This window comes from Elephantulus edwardii, unplaced genomic scaffold, assembly GCF_000299155.1.
Source record: "Elephantulus edwardii isolate Elephantulus edwardi_28Jun2011 unplaced genomic scaffold, EleEdw1.0 scaffold00016, whole genome shotgun sequence".
In the NCBI taxonomy this organism is placed as follows: domain Eukaryota; kingdom Metazoa; phylum Chordata; class Mammalia; order Macroscelidea; family Macroscelididae; genus Elephantulus; species Elephantulus edwardii.
In genome coordinates this window covers 22855375-22871883 of record NW_006399766.1, presented here as the reverse complement: position 1 = coordinate 22871883, position 16509 = coordinate 22855375, and positions in this window count along the sequence as shown.

Sequence of the window (16509 nt, the reverse complement as noted above, 5' to 3'; positions counted from 1 at the left end):
ATATATGAGATGGATTGACACAGTGACTTCACAAATGGGCATAAGCACCTTGGAGATTATGAGGATGGTAAGTAATTGGACAAGATGTCAGTGTGTTGTACATAGGGTTGCTATGACTCTGAGCCAGCTTGAGGGCACTGAATAACAACAGAATGCCAGAGTTGGAAAGACAATCTGTTTCTTTTTGTTTGAAAGTTTTAAAGTCTGGCAAATGGTTCATTTAGCCTTTTCCCAGATATATAAAATGTGGTTTAGCCAAGATACTGTAATCACCTTTTACCCTCTGATAATGTGATGTGCAGTGACTTTTGGATGTATGTATGTATTTTTAGTGATTACACTACTATTCTTTTTTTTCCCCCTTTTAATGAAAGTTTACAGAGACTTTGGATTTCCATTTATTCATTGTTGCACACTTTCCTCACTATCCACCCCTCCTCTCCAGTTGGCTTTTCTCTTTGAAAAGTTAAAAAAAAAAAACCACCAAAACAAAACACCAAAGCTTTCATTGTTCTACAGGGTTCCCCCCCCCCCCCCCAGCGCCAGTCCACTCCACTGTGTAGCTTTCATTTGGACTCTTCTCATGCCAGTAATACCTAATCATATAACCCATTTAAACAGTTCTCTCCCTCATCTGTTTCAATGCAGTATATATTCGTTTTCTTCGTTTCTTTTCTTAGTTTCCCCCCAACACCCATGTCAATCCAGTTTTACAAGAGTGGTGTTATGCGGTATTTGTCCTTTTGTGACTGAGTTATTCATTCAGCATAATGTTCTCCCGTGTCACCCATTTTGTGTAATAATTCATGAGTTCTTATTTTTCAATGCAGCATAGAGTTCCATTGTGTGAATGTACCACAGCTTGTCCAACCATTCATTTGTTGAAGGGCACTTGGGTTGTTTTTTACTCTTTGCGATTGTGAGCAAAGCAGCAGTAAATATGAGTGTGTATATATCTGCTTGGGTGGTAGTTCTGGTTTCTTTAGGATATATTCCAAGTAGTGGAATTGCTGGGTCAAATGGTATTTCTATTTCGAATGTGAGAAGTCGCCACACTGCCTTCCATAGTGCTTGCACCATTTTACACTGCCACCAATAGTGAATAAGGGGTCCAGTTTCTCCACAACATTGCCAGCATTTGTTATTTGCTGTTCTGTTAAATTTTGCTATTGTTACAGGGGTAAGACAATATTTCTTAGTTATTCTGATTTGCATCTCTTTTAGAGCTAGGGATTTTGAACATTTCTTCATGTGAGTGTTTGCCCTCTCAATGTCTTCTTTGGTGAAGTGTCTGTTCATATTTTGTGCCTGTTTTTCAATTGGGTTGTTTACCTTTATCTTGTTGTGAAGCTCAAGTATTTTATAAATTTTAGATATATGTCTCTTATCTGACATGTCATTACCAAATATTTTCCCCAGTCTGTGGCTTCTCTTTGTACCCTGTTTGAGATGCTTTTGGATGTGCATAGGGATTTAATTCTTAGAAAGTCCCATTTATCTATTTTATCCTCTCCTAGTTGTAGGTTTTTCAGAATGCTTGGAAGACTGTTTATGTTGTAGATTAGTGCTTCTAGGGTTCTTCCAAGCTTTTCTCTAATGAAGTTTATAGTCCTTGATTCTAGTCCTAAGTCCTTGATCCACTTTGAGTTTGTTTTTGTATATGGAGTGAGGTATGGCTCTTGTGTGAGTGCTCTTCAGATGGTTTTCCAATTTTGCCAACACCATTTGTTAAAAAGGCTGTCATTTCCCCACTTAACTGATTTATCTCCTTGTGAAAAATCAGTTGATCATAGGTTGATGGGCTGATTTCTAGATTCTCAGTTCTATTCCTTTGATCTTTGTGTCTGTCATTATACCAATACCACTTTGTCTTGACCACAACAGCAGTGTAGTATGATTTTAAATCAGGGAGTAAGATGCCTCCTACCTTGTTTCTCTTTTTAAGGAGTGCTTTCCTTATTCTAGGGCTCTTTCCATTCCAAATGAAATTGGAGATTGCTTTTTCCATCTCTTTGAAGAATGGAATTGGCATTTGTATTAGGATTGCATTGAACATGTAAATTGCCTTTAGTTGTATTATCATTTTCACAGATTTAGTCTTCCTATCCATGATTTCTCCAGGCCTCTTTTTGTTTCTTGTACTAATGTTTTTTCATTTTCCTTGAATAGATCCTTTGTGCTTCTGGTTCAATGTACTCCCAAGTATTTAATCTTGTGATTAACTATTGTGAAGGGTATTGTTTTTCTTAGCTCCAGTTCTGTATTTTCTTTGTCACTGTAGAGAAATCCAATTGATTTTTGTATGTTGATCTTATATCCTGCCACTTTGCTGAATTGGTCAACTGTGTCCAGTAGTTTTCTTGCTGAGTTTTTAGAGTTTTCTAAGTATACTATCATAGCATCTGCATATAGAAGTAATTTTACCTCCTTTGTGCCAATTTGGATACCTCTTATTTCCTTCTCTTACTGCTATCGCTAAGACTTCCAATGCAGTATTAAATAGGAGAGGTGATAACGGACATCCTCGTCTAGCTCCTGTTCTCAACGGGAATGCCTTTAACCATAAGAACTACCAGAAAGAAACTCAACAAAGATGCTGAAGAATTAAACCACATTGGAGCAGAAGTATACTGTGATTTTTTTTTTTTTTGCGGGGGTGTGCATTAGCCTCTAAATATGAGATCGAGGTGGTTTTTTGTGTGGTTTAATTCTTCAGCATCTTTGTTGAAGTTTCTTTCTGGTAGTTCTATCTTTTCTTGAGAGTGGTGCATTGAAGTTTCCAAGTACTATAGTACTGTTGTCTATTTCCTTTTTTAGTATTGTTAATGTTTGTTTTATGTATTTTGTAGGTCTTTCATTTGTTGCATAGATATTTATTGTTATGGTCTGTTGTTCTCTTGACCCTTTAGGCATTATATAATCACCTTCCTTGTACTCTGTGATGTTTTTTTCATTGAAATTTATTTTATCAGAGATTAATATCACTACTCCTGCTCTTTTCTGGTTGCTTATTGCTTGGTATATTTTTCCTACCCTTTTATTTTTAGTCTTTATATTTATTTTTCAGGTGTGTCTCCTGTACACAGCATATTGATGGATTTTGTTTTTCTATCCAATCTGCTACTCTTTTTCTCTTCAGTGGTGCATTCAAACCATTCACATTCAGTATGATTATTGAGAGGCAAGGTTTTATTGCTATCATTTTGTTGAGTTCTTTTTGGTGTTGTTGCTTTGGTCCATCCTGCATTCTGTGGCACCTCTGTAAGAAGTACGTCTCTTAGTGTTTATTGCCACACTGGTCTTGTTTTTACAAATTCCCTTAGGTTTTGTTTTTGTGGCAATATCTTGATCTCTCCTTTTTAGTTGATGGACAGTTTGCTGGATATAATATTCTTGATTGACAGCTGTATTTTTTGAGTGTTTGATATATGTCATTTCATTGTCCTCTTGCTCACATGGTTTCTGCTGAGAAATTGGCACTTAATCTTATCTGTTTTCCCTTATAGGTTACTGTTTGTTTCTCCCTTGCTGCTTTCACAGTTTTCTTCTTGCTTTTGGTTCTGGCAAGTTTGACTGTGATATTCCTTGGTGTTTTTCTTTTGGGGTCTATTCTATATGATATTCTCTCAGCTTCTTGAATATATATTCTCTCATTCTTCATTATGCCTGGGAAGTTTTCTTCTACTAATTCTTCCACAACTTTTTTGGTACCTTTACTTGCTTCTTCCTGTTCTGGATTCTGATGATGTGCATATTATTTCTCTTGAAGGTGTATAACATTATTCTTAAGTTTTCTTCTTTTCCCTTCCTTTTTGATTTTGCTTTTTGCTCTACTAAATCAGTGGTGACAATTCTATCTTCTAATTCACTGGTTCTGTGTTCCATCTCTTCAACTCTGTTCATGTGTCCCTCCATCATGTTGAAAGTGTCTGAAACATTGGACCTCATATTCTGTATCATGGTTTATTGTTTTTCCAGAGCTTTTAATGCCACATTTGTATTATCTGCATTGTTTTGGATTGTTTTTTAAAACTCCTCCTGATTTTTGCTTGTAGTGTCCTGTAATTCTACAAGGTTTTTTTCACCCATTGAAAATATTCAATCATTGTTCCTTTAAATTCTGTCTCATATAATTTCATCAACCTTTCTGGCTTCAGGAAACCCATTGATACTGTATCACCTTTGGCTTTGTGTTTGTGTAGAGTGTGAGGTCGCCTGCTTCTTATGTGACATTGCTCTTGTAGAGTTTTTCATGCCTGCTTCTTATGTGACATTGCTGTTGTTGAGTTTTTCATGCCTCAGGTTTCATGCCTGAGGTTCTTGCCTTGAGGTTCTTGATCTGAAGGCACTCCTCTAGAAGCGGGTGGAGCAGCTATCCTGCCTGTGTTTGTCTCTGAACTTTTGATACAAGGGGAGTTTCACTTCAGGGCCTGTGAGAGTAGCCTTTTGTTGCAGCAAAGTCAGATCAACTTCCTCTGGATTAAAGGCAAGTTAGTTGACTGGACTTGGAGACATGGATGAGGGGGTGGAACAGGTTCTGGGTGGGCATGGGGGCAGGGCTGGCACACTCGGGGACCTCACTTAATTTCCAGCTCTCTAGGTGGGCTCATGTGGCATCCTGACTCAAATTCCAGCTGGATGATTCTCTCCCTTTGGCTTAAGAAAACTCAGTCAAATTCCTGCTGTTCTGCTTGCTCCTGACAGGTGGGTCCTACAGCAGCTTGGCTGGCGAATCCACTGCGCCTGGAGTGGTAGCTCATTGCTCCTGTGGCTCCCAAACTAATTTTTCTAATAGTATTTCTCACTCAGATTCCTCCTGTTCTGCTCACTTTCTGTACGTAGCTTGCTGGTTGTCACTCTCTGGGCGTCGCTTTTGGGACATCACTTGCTGTGGGTTGCTCTCTGTGTCTACCCTGCTATTCTTAATAACCTTTCCCTGCTATGAACTTTCAGGTTTACTATTTTCTTTAACTTATCCAGTCTCCCACTCCCTATTTTCTTCAGACAAATAACCAGCTGAATTCTGTAGCATCCTAGGGTTTGCAAATTGAAGCTTCATTTTTAAAATTTTGTTATAAAAATACCATTACCATGGTATTTGCCAATTTATCCTTTTTCATGTGCATAAACAAGACATCAATTCCATTCACTATGTTGTACAGCTATCACAAGTATTCTTTGCCAAATTTCCATCACCATAAATGGAGGCTTTCTGAAAATGACCTTTCCTTTCTCCTTTCCTGATTATTGTGAATAACCTCTGTTCACCATACATTTTCCTGCTTTAGTAATTTCAGATGAGTGAAATAATCCATTATTTGTCCTTTTAACTGTTGTTATTGTGTGGTGTCCAGGAAATTCCCCCTCATAGTGACCCCATATGATACAGTAAAAGTGCTCTGTTTTAACAGCCTATGCTCTTACACTATGATGTTTATGGGTACAGATCACCAAGGTCTTTTTCCCTGCAGCACTGGATGGGCTCAAGCCACTGATTTATCAATTGTGCCAACAGGGCATCTTTCCTTTTATCTGCTGCTGTCTAATTTTTGGTAATGTTTCAAGAACAGATAATGATTCTGTAGTAATTGTAGGAGTGTTCCCCCCCCCCAAATTTATTGTACATGTTCAAAACGATTTTTTGCTATTGCTAATGTCACAGTTTCTGTATTTATGACTAATGCATTTTGAATCAATTAGCTAGTGTGCATGTTCTTGACTGGGGTTGGATTCCAGGGCTGTGGTAAAGCATCAAGCTGTTACTGCTGACGGATTGATTGCGTGGATTGATTGCGTAGTTTAATGTCACTAAAGCTTGATGGTGCCATTGACTTTAAATTTGCTCCATGTTTGTTTCAAAGACACTATCTTGGGAAAGCAATTTCTACCTAGTCGTGGTTAGGTGACCGTAAGAAATGAATTGCAAGTTTCTTTCTGATGCAACAGGTGCCAAATGCTCAGCGATTCTCTTTATGATACTTGATTAGAAACAGGATTTGAATTTCTTAAATACAGCTTTTATTTTAGAAACTATTTAGATTTACAGAAAAATTGCAGAGATAGTACAGTGCCATATATTCCCACACCTAGCTTCCTCTTTTATGATTCTTATAGGTCTCTCTGGTGGTCTGGTGGATAAGGATTTGCACTGCAAACTCAGGTAGGTAGATCTAATACAGCAGCTGCCCAGCAGGAGAAAAAAAAATGAGCAATCTGTTTCCATGTAGTTTACAGCCTCTGAAGATTAACTCTAGGGTCAATGTTGAGGCAGTTCTGATTTGATGCAAAGAGTGAGTGAGTGTATTAGCATTCTTACACTATACTGGTGCATTTATTATAATTAATAAAACAACATTGATATATTATTAACTAAGTCTGTAGTTCTTCCAAGGTTTAGTTTTTTCCCCGCTCTGATGTCCCTTTTCAGTTTCTCAGTCTTGTCGGTGATACAGGATGCTCTTCATTTGTCATGCTACCTTCCCTTGTTTGTGACAGTTCTTCAGACTTTCCTTGTGTTTAATGACCTTGACAGGTCAATTAGAATTTGTCTGATGTTTTTCCTCTATGAATAGACTGGAGTTAAGGGATCTTGCAGGAAGACCCTAGAGAATACAAGGTTGATATCACTGTTGATGTTGATGCATTTCATGGTATATAATTTCTAAACATTGGAAATTTTTTTTCATAACCATTGCTAAATCAGAACTTTTGTTTAATTTATAATATATTCCTAAGCACCATTCTGGCCTACTTGTTTGTTTTTTTGTGTGTATACATAAATACATTTGTAAATATTATTTTCTTTTTCTTTCACAAAACTATTCCAAACAAAAGTAGTATTTCACAAGCATGAATAAGTTGATGTTTCAGGATTATAATCATTCTGATTGACTAAAGGTATAGATCACTTCAAGTTTAATGGGAAAAAATTTAAACCATATATTTTCAAATCAAATAAATAGTCTGGTAATAGGGAACTCTGATCACTGGAATCCAGGTACTGAGTATTCTGAAGCAACCTGACCCTATGGTGGAGGTCTGATCTCTGGTTCTGCTGAGAATTTGGGTGCAATGTTTACTGGCCATTGGCTATGAGTTGATTGTATTTGACCTTCCATATAAAAAACACATTTGGTCACCAGTATGGGGCTGAAATCCAGGTGTTGAATATTCTGAAGCAGTCTGATTCTACAGAGGTCTGATATCTGGTTATACTGAGAATTTGGGTGCAATGTTTACTGGCCTTTGATTTTTAGTTGATTGTATTTGACCTTCTATTTAAAAATGCATTTGGGCATGAGGGCCTGGTTTTAATTGCTTTTGATCAAATATTCTTCTATGTGTTATAGCACTGGTCTGTCCATTTGTTGTACAGAGGTAACTTGTGGTTTCTGTGATGTGTCAAATGGGATAATGGTCACCCATGGTGAACTGTGTTTGGTGCAGGAGTGGAATCTACTTTCAAAATAGCTTGCCTCTGGAAACTCTGTGAACTTGGAGAAACGATGAAAGTTAATACAAGTGTTCAGGTCTTTTGTTCATAGGGTCGCTATGAGTTGTCTATGACTCGATGGCACTTAATAACAACATAGAGAGAGCTCTGTTGGTCTATTGGATAGAAAGTGATGCTACCAAGCCAAAGGTGGGTGATTTTAATCTGTAGCACTCAGGCCGGGTTTTAATTGTTTTTTTGCCAAGCATTCTTCTAAGTGGTATAGCACTGATCTGTCCATTTGCTGTACAGAGGTAACTTGTTGCTGTGACTGTGACACTGATGACTAAAATGCGATAATGGTTACCCATGGTGGAGAGTGTTTGGTGGAGCTCATCAATTAAAACAAGCTTGGAAGCAGGAGTGGGATCCACTTCCGAAATAGCTTGCCTCTGGAAACTTTGTGAACTTGGAGAAATGATGAAAGTAATACAAGTGTTCAGGTCTTTTGTTCATAGGGTTGCTATGAGTCATCTTCGACTTGACAGTACTTAGCAACAAAAATACCGGAAGAGCTCAGTTGGCCTAGTGGACAGAAATTAATGCTGCCAAGCCTAAGGTGGGTGATTTTAATCTGTGGCCATCAGGCCTGGTTGTAATTGTTTTTGGTCAAACTTCTAAGTGGCATAGCACTAGTCTGTCCATTTGCTGTACAGAGGTAACTCATGGTTGCTGTGATGGTGAACACTGTGATGCTGATGTGTCAAATGCAATAATGGTTACTCATGGTGGACAGTATTTGGTGGAGCCCCCTGATTAAAACAAGCTTGGAAGAAGGAGTGGCATCCATTTTTTGAAATAGCTTGCTTCCAGAAACCCTATGAACTTGGAGAATGATGGATATGTCATTACCAAATTTTCCCCCATCTATGTGTTTCCCTTTTATCTTGTTGGAGAAGTTTGTTGATGTGTATAGGGATTTGATTCTTAAAAGGTCCCGTTCATTCCTTTTGTTGTCTCCTGGTTGTAGGTTGATATGATTTTCTTTCACTGCAGTTTGAACTTGCATATGAGTAGTTGGGTGGTCTGTTCCACAATAAGCACCTGGCCTCCTTTTCTAAATATACTAGTCTGCCAAAAGGGTAGTATATCTTGGAGAAAGTGCTACCAGAGTGCTTCTTAGAGGCCAGAATAATGAAAACTTGTCTCACTTGCTTTTGGCATGTTGTCAGTAGGGGCCACCCTTTGCAAAAAGGTAACATTCTGGAAAAGGTAGAGAGATTAAAGAAAACAGGAAGACCCCCTATAGAATGAATTGACACAGTGCATGTTACAGTGAGCTTGAATATGTTAGATATTGTGAAGATGGCACTGGATATGACAGGGTCGGTTACTGTGAGTTGTGTGCTTGATGTTCCCTACAACAACAAATTATTTTTTTGCCGTAAAACTCCATTTGATTAGAGATGAATATCACTAAATAATTAAAATAACACTTTCCAAAAGTTACAAAAGCAATTTTCCAAGATTTGCTATTTATTCAGCTTTTTAAAATCTTCTTTCTTGACTTAGTTTACTTTCTGAAATAATGATGAAAAGTATTTCCTTAAATGAGACCATTTCTATCTTTCCAACTATAATATAAGTGCAGAGGGTTTTGTAGATATTAGACATCAAGCCACTTCTTGCTTATTTACCTTATTTCAAACGTTAGTACAGTAACAGATGAAGATCAGCAAAGTACTCAGAAAAGAGGCTGCCAGCACTTCTTGTGTTGACATTTCCTAGGGTGTTTGGATATCAAGGAACTTGTATGTCCCACAGCATATGAGTTTTTAAGAGGAATTTTATTAATTCTCTACCACAGCAAAATTGCATAATCTTATGATGTGCTTGAGAGTTAGATAATACAAATTGTGTAGTCTCTAATGAGTTTCCATTCTGCTTCTCTACATTGACAGTTCATTTGACGTGACTGTTTTTGAGATGTGCTGTTATTAGGTGCCATCAAGTACCACCCATAGTGACCCTATGGATGACAGAGCTGAACCCTGTCCTATCCTGTGCCATCCTCACAATCTCTGACACACTCAAGTCCATTATAGCAATCATTGTGTCAGTCCATCTTGTTGACGGTCTTCCTCTATTTCACTGACCCTCCCCCTTTCCAAGTATGATGTCCCTCTCTGGGGAATAGCCTCTTCTAGTAATATGGCTGAAGTATGTGAGATGAAATTTTATCACCTATGCCTCTAACTCTGGCTGCACTTTTGCCAAGATACATTTATTTGTTCTTTTGATAATCCATGGGATATTTAGCACTCCAGCACTACAATTCAAAGGCATCATTTCTTCTTCCATCATCCTTATTCATTAAAATTAATAAATGTGTGAGTCAGGGTTGTATCCTCTCTACATACTTGTTAGATCTGTATGCTAATAAATTATTCAAGAATATAGATTCTATGAAGAAGGAGAATATGGCATCAAGATTGGAGGGAGACTCATCAATAACTCATGTTACGCAAATGGCACTACTTTACTTTCTGAGAGTGAGCCGAACTTGAAGCACTTGCTACAGAAAATTAAAGGCATCAGCTTTCAGTATGAATTGCATCTCACCATCAAGAAAATAAAAATTCTTAGCCCTGGACCAGTAGGCAACAGCATAATAGATGACAAAAAGATTGACATCATCAACAATTGCATCTTACTTGGATCCACAATCAACACCCATGGTACCAACAGTCAGGAGATCAGGAGACTCCTTGAACTGAGAAAGTATGTAGTCAGGGATCTCTCTACATTATTGAGAAGCTGTGATGTCAGTTTGAGTACTAAGGTCTTATTCAGGACATGGTCTTTTCAGTCATTTGCTCTGCATCTGAAAGCTGGACAATGAATAAGGTTTTGAGATGTGCTGGTTAAGATTTTGTAAAGTGTTCCTCAGTTGAGGTTTGCCTGATGTTTGTCTTGTTTAGAGTGTGGTCATGGGTTTTGGAAACAGGATCATAAAGGAGACAAATTTCTGTGAGACTGTGTATGAGCCCAGTGGAAAGAGTAGAGAATGTGAAGTGGATGCATTTAACTGAGATTTTTCTTCTGTTTAATTTAAAATTATTTTATTTCATTCTTATTTGGTGGTAGAGAGTTCTATGCTTAACAGACTGAAGAGCTGACTGGCAGGATTCTATTTGCAGAGCTAAGACAGGAGTGGCTAAGTGAGAAGAACTAAAGAGATGAACCATGAACTGTTGTATAGTTTCTTTTTCAAAAGAAAAGTTTATTCTTTTTTTATTTTATTATTATTTTTGTGTGTCTGTGTACCGTGAAATCAGATCTGACTGGTGCAGGAGGAGATTGTCCCTCCTTTCCCGGCAGAGCATCTGGTGGATTCGAACCAAGGGCCTCTGGGATTACAGTGCAGCTTCTTGCCACTAGGCCACCAGAGCTCCCCTAAAGTGTACAATGTTATGTTGTTGTTATGTGCTGTCAAGTCGCCTGCAACTCATAGCGACCCTATGTACAACAGCCCTAAAGTCTGCCCTATCCTGTGCCGATCTCACCATCTCCGACACACCTACCCCCATTACCCCAGTCACTGAATCAGTCCATCTCATCGAGAGTCTTCCTTTCCTGCACTGTCCCACACCTCAAAGGCATCAATTCTCCTTCTATCCTCCCTAGTCATTGTCCAGCTCTCTGGCACATAGCATGTGATTGCAAAGACCATGGACTGTATCAGGCACACCTTAGTCTCCAGACTAACATCATTGCACTTCAGCACTTTAGAGAGATATCTAACCACAGACTTTCCCATCACAATACGTCTTTTAATTTCCTGGCTGCTGGTGCCAAGAGTGTTGACTGTGGAGCCAAGCAAACCAAAACTGTGAACAATCTCAATCTCTTCACTCTCCATTATGATGCTGCCAATCGGCCCAGTGGTGAGAATCTTTGTTTTCTTGATATTGAGCCTCAAACCATACTGAAGACTGCAGTCCCTGACCTTCCACAGCAAGTGCTTCGAGTCCTCCTCAGTTTCAGCAAGCAGGGTTGTGTCATCTGCATAATTCAGATTGTTGATGGTTGGTTCTTCCTCCAATCCTGATGCCATGTTTCTCCTCATAGAGCCCAGCCTCCCGGATAATCTGTTCTGAATAAAGATTGAAAAGCTATGGAGACAGGATGCAGCCTTGGCATACACCCTTCCCAATTTTGGAACATGCAGTGTTTCCCTGCTCTGTTCTGACTACAGCCTCCTGGTCCAAGTATAGGTTTCCCATTAGCACAATCATGTGTTCTGGGATCCCCATTTTTCTCAGAGTAAGCCACAGTTTCTTATGATCCACACAGTCAAATGTCTTTGCATAATAAATGAAACAAATATAGACATTCTTCTGGTACTCCTTGTTTTCAGCCAAGATTCATCTAACATTAGCAACAGTATCCCTAGTACCACGACCCCATCTAGACCCAGCCTGCACTTCTGGTAGTTCTCTGTTGATGTGCTGTTCCAGTCATTTTGGGATAATGTTCAGCAGAATATTGCTCACATGTGATATTAATGATACTGTTCAATAATTTCCACACTCTTTGGAGTGGGAACATATGTAGCTCTCTTCCAGTCAGTTGGGCAAGTGGTTGTTCTCCAGATTTCTTGGCACAACTTAGTGAGAACATCTAGGGCAACATCTATTACTTGAAATATGTCAATTGGTATACCATCAATTCCTGTGGCCTTATTTTTTGTTATTTCCTTCAAAACAGCTTGAACTTCTTCCTTCATCACCATAGGCACTTTCTCATATGTTTCATTAAATTCTTCTGTGTCTGCCAATTCCTTTTGGTATAATGACTCTGTATACTCTTTCCATCTTCTTTTAATATAGGCTCCAAGAAAATACAACTTCATTCCAACTACAGGTGGCAACAGATATTATAGTAGAGAATCCAGGGGTTTACACAAGAATGGAATCAAGGGTCACCATCAAGTCAGTCATGAAGAACAACTTTCCTTTTTGCCAGATTTCTTAATTTCACCTTTCATCAAGGAGGCTTTCCCTTTGCTTCTAGCCCCTCAAGTGTCTTCTGGCTCTTTTTGTTTCTTTTTGTAATTTTCTTCAGTGGGACTTTTCTAAACTTGCTCATGACTGACTTCTCAGCAGGTTTTTAGAGAGTGACAGTCTCACGGAGGGAGAGCTCCCATCTTTCACCCGAGGAGCTGCTGGTGGACTGGAGCTGCTAGAGAGGTGCCATCTCTGGGTTAGCGGTGTAATTTCACCAGAGCTCTCTCAGCAGGACTTAGATTTTACATTTGTACATCTAGGGTAGGGGGACCATCGAGGTAGGCTGATTGCTTAAAGCCTCTCAAGTCCATCTGCAGCTGTGGTTTAGAATAGGAACTAGAGTAGCAGTCCAGGTGTCTTCCTGATTATAAATTATGGTCATGATTTAGTGCATTAAGCAAAAATGTAAGTGGAATCTGGGATTTCATTTTCTCCTCATGAAACTTATTACATAAAATTGAGGGCATGGTCCTAATCAAGGACCATTCTTGCCCATTATTTATTTCTAGATAGAGCCACCAATACAAAAATGAATAGATATCTCAGTAGTAACTGGTGAGCTACAGAGCTTATTAAAAATATGTGTTGTGGACTAGGTAAGTTGTAGTTGAGGTGGGGGATGACCAGTGAAGAGATCTCTAGAAACACTGCTTCTTCTACATGACTGTCTCTTTTTCATTGATATTCTTTCAGCATCTCTTTTCTGTTCATGAACTTGCCTTAAGCTGTCAGATGTTAGGAAGACTGGTTAGGGGTTGCTGGCTTGCATGACTCCACAACTCTCCAGGGGCTAGAGCTGGGACGAGTCAGGTCTGGCTGAGGCTTTGAACCCAAGACAGTCCTGAGTTGGGGTGAATTTTGGGAACCTCAGGCTGCCAGCTCAGCAGTTCAACATGTCTGCTAGCCTTCTACTTCTGACTTTGTGTGTCCCCTAGTCAGGGGACTTTGGACTTGAGTGGCAGAAACTATATACTGCTCTGTTTCTTTCCTGTGTAGTTCTTCTCTGGATACAGTGGTTTGTACTCCAGTTCATCCAGGGTAAAAACTGTGATTCCAAAGTTCGAGCTTTACCTGGCCCGCATATCTGAGGCTGGGTCTTTGCTGCTCGTTGCTGAGGTTGCTGTTCACCAGGCTGCCTATCATTGTGTTACATATGCCTTCTCTTCGATGAGCATTCTTCTTTTTTTTTTTTTTAAATTATGGAATGCCTCATGAATTTGTGTGTCATCCTTGTGCAGGGTCCATGCTAATCTTCTCTGTATTGTTCCAGTATGTGCTGCTGAAGCAAGTGCTTTGGTGAGCATTCTGGGCTCTCAGCTTGTCTCCTTGGGCCTCTGCTTGTTGCTGCCCGCATTCCCTTTCTGATTGTGTGCTCTTGTCTGCTTGCATTTCCTCTGAAGCCTTGCTGCTAAGCCTTGGACTCTCTCTCTCCCCAGCATGGGGGAATCTTGTAGATTACACAGGCTGGCCTGCTTTTGGAAGCTTTATGTGACAATCAGTGGGTTTTTTTGCTGGGGCCTTTATAAAAAACACTCTCATGTTTTAGCTGCCCTTGCTTGTTATTGTGATATTATTATCTTATAAATTCCTCTTTTGCTATTTTTATTGTAATTTTTTTCGTCTGTCTTTAGAACAGGTCTCACACACTTGCTTTCAGCAGAATGTTAAATGATCCAGGAAGTATTAAAAGAAGATGGAAAGAATATACTGAGTCCCTGTATCGAAAGGAATTGGCAGACACAGAAGAATTTCATGAAACAACATATGAGCAAGAGCCTATGGTGATGAAAGAAGAAGTTCGGGCTGCTTGGAAGGAAATGGCAAAAAATAAGGCTCCAAGAATAGATGGTATACCAATTGACATAGTTAACAGATGCTGCCATGGACGTGCTCACCAAGTTGTGCCAAGAAATCTGGAGAACAACCACTTGGCCAACTGACTAGAAGAGATCGATATTTGTTCCTATCCCAAAGAAAGGTGACCCAACAGAATGTGGAAACTACAGAACAATCTCACTGATTTCACATGCTAGCAAGATTCTACTGGAGTATCCAAAAACGACTGGAGCAGCACATCAGCAGAGAACTGCAAGAAGTCCAGGCTGGGTTTAGAAGGGGTCGCGGTACTAGGGATATTGTAGCTGATGTTAGATGGATCTTGGCTGAAAGCAGAGAATACCAGAAGAATGTCTGTGTTTCATTGATTATGCAAAGGCATTTGACTGTGTGAATCATAACAAACTGTGGCTGACTCTGAGAAGAATGGGAATCCCAGAACACTTGATCGTGCTAATGCGAAAGCTATACTTGGATCAAGAGGCAGTCGTCAGAAGCCAGGGAACACTGCATGGTTCAAAATTGGGAAGGGCCTAAGCCAGGGATGCATCCTATCTCCATACCTTTTCAGCCTATAAGCAGAACAGATTATCCGGGAGGCTGGGCTCCATGAGGAGAAATGTGGGGTCAAGATTGGTGGGCGATTTATCAACAACCTGCGTTATGCAGATGACACAACCCTGCTTGCTGAAAGTGAAGAGGACCTGAAGCGCCTGCTGCAGAGAGTCAAGGACTGCAGCCTACAATATGGATTGAGGTTCAATGTCAAGAAGACAAAGATTCTCACCACTGGACCAATTGGCAGCATCAGAATGGATGGTGAAGAGATTGAGATTGTACACAGCTTTAGCTTGCTTGGCTCCACAGTCAACACTCTTGGCACCAGCTGCCAAGAAATTAAAAGGTGCATTGCCATGGGAAAGTCTGCTGTTAGGGACCTCTCCAAAGTACTGAAGAGCAATGGAGTCTCTCTGGAGACAAAGGTGCATCTGATACAGGCCATGGTCTTCAAAATCACTTGTTATGCATCAGAGAGTTGGACAATGACCAAGGAGGATAGAAGGAGAATTGATGCCTTTGAGCTGTGGTGCTGGAGAAGAGTATTGAGAATACCATGGACTGCTAGGAAAACAAACAGATTTGTCCTGGAAAGGGTTAAACCGGGTGGCTCCTTGGAGGCAAGGATTCTGAGGCTCCGTCTAACTTATTTTGGACATGTTGTGAGGAGAGACCGGTCCTTAGAGAGGGACATCATGCTTGGGAGGGTGGAGGGACAGCGCAGGAGAGGAAGGCCCTCTATGAGGTGGATTGATTCAGTGACTGGGATAATCGGGATGGGAGTGTCAAAGACAATGTGATTGGCACAGGACAGAGCAGAGTTTAGGGCTGTTGTACATAGGGTCGCTATGAGTCGCAGGCGACTCGACGGCACATAACAACAACATAGTGTATAAGCTAATCCTCATAATTTAAATGTGAATATGTTTTATGGTTTCAGTACTATTTGTTGGAAAGTGTGTCTTTCCCCCATTGAGATAATTTGACATCTTTGTGAAAAATCAGTTGACCATATGCATGTGAATCTATTTGTAGACTCTGTTCTGTTGCTCTTTGTATTTATCTTTTTACTAATCCCATGCTTTCTTCATCACTGTGCCTTTATAAAAAGTTTTTAAATACATTTATTCAGTCCTCTAACTTTTCAGCATTATTTTTGTTGCCTCGACATTTGCATTTCCATGTACATTTTGGATTAACTTAGTAAATATCTAAAAAAACCAAAAACTACTAGAATATTCTTGGGTTTGAATATAATCTGTAGGTCAGTTTGATACTACTGAGTGTTCTGATCCATGAATATTATAGTGTTACTCTCCAGTTGTTTAGATCTTTGATTTCTCTTCTCAGCATTGAGAAACATTTCCACTTTGATTTTCGTGTGTTTCGTGTTTCCTGTACTGTTTCAGGTAAATAGGACTTAAAAATTTTCAGTCTCCATTTTTTCCCTGCCAGTACAAGTATACCTTCAGAATTGCAGGTTCAGTTCCAGACCACTACAGTAAAGTAAATATCAAAATAAATTGAGCCATGATATTACAATAAGGCAAATATCAAAATAAACCAAGCCATGACATTTTTGGTTTCCTGCTCCATATAAAAGTTTATGCTTGT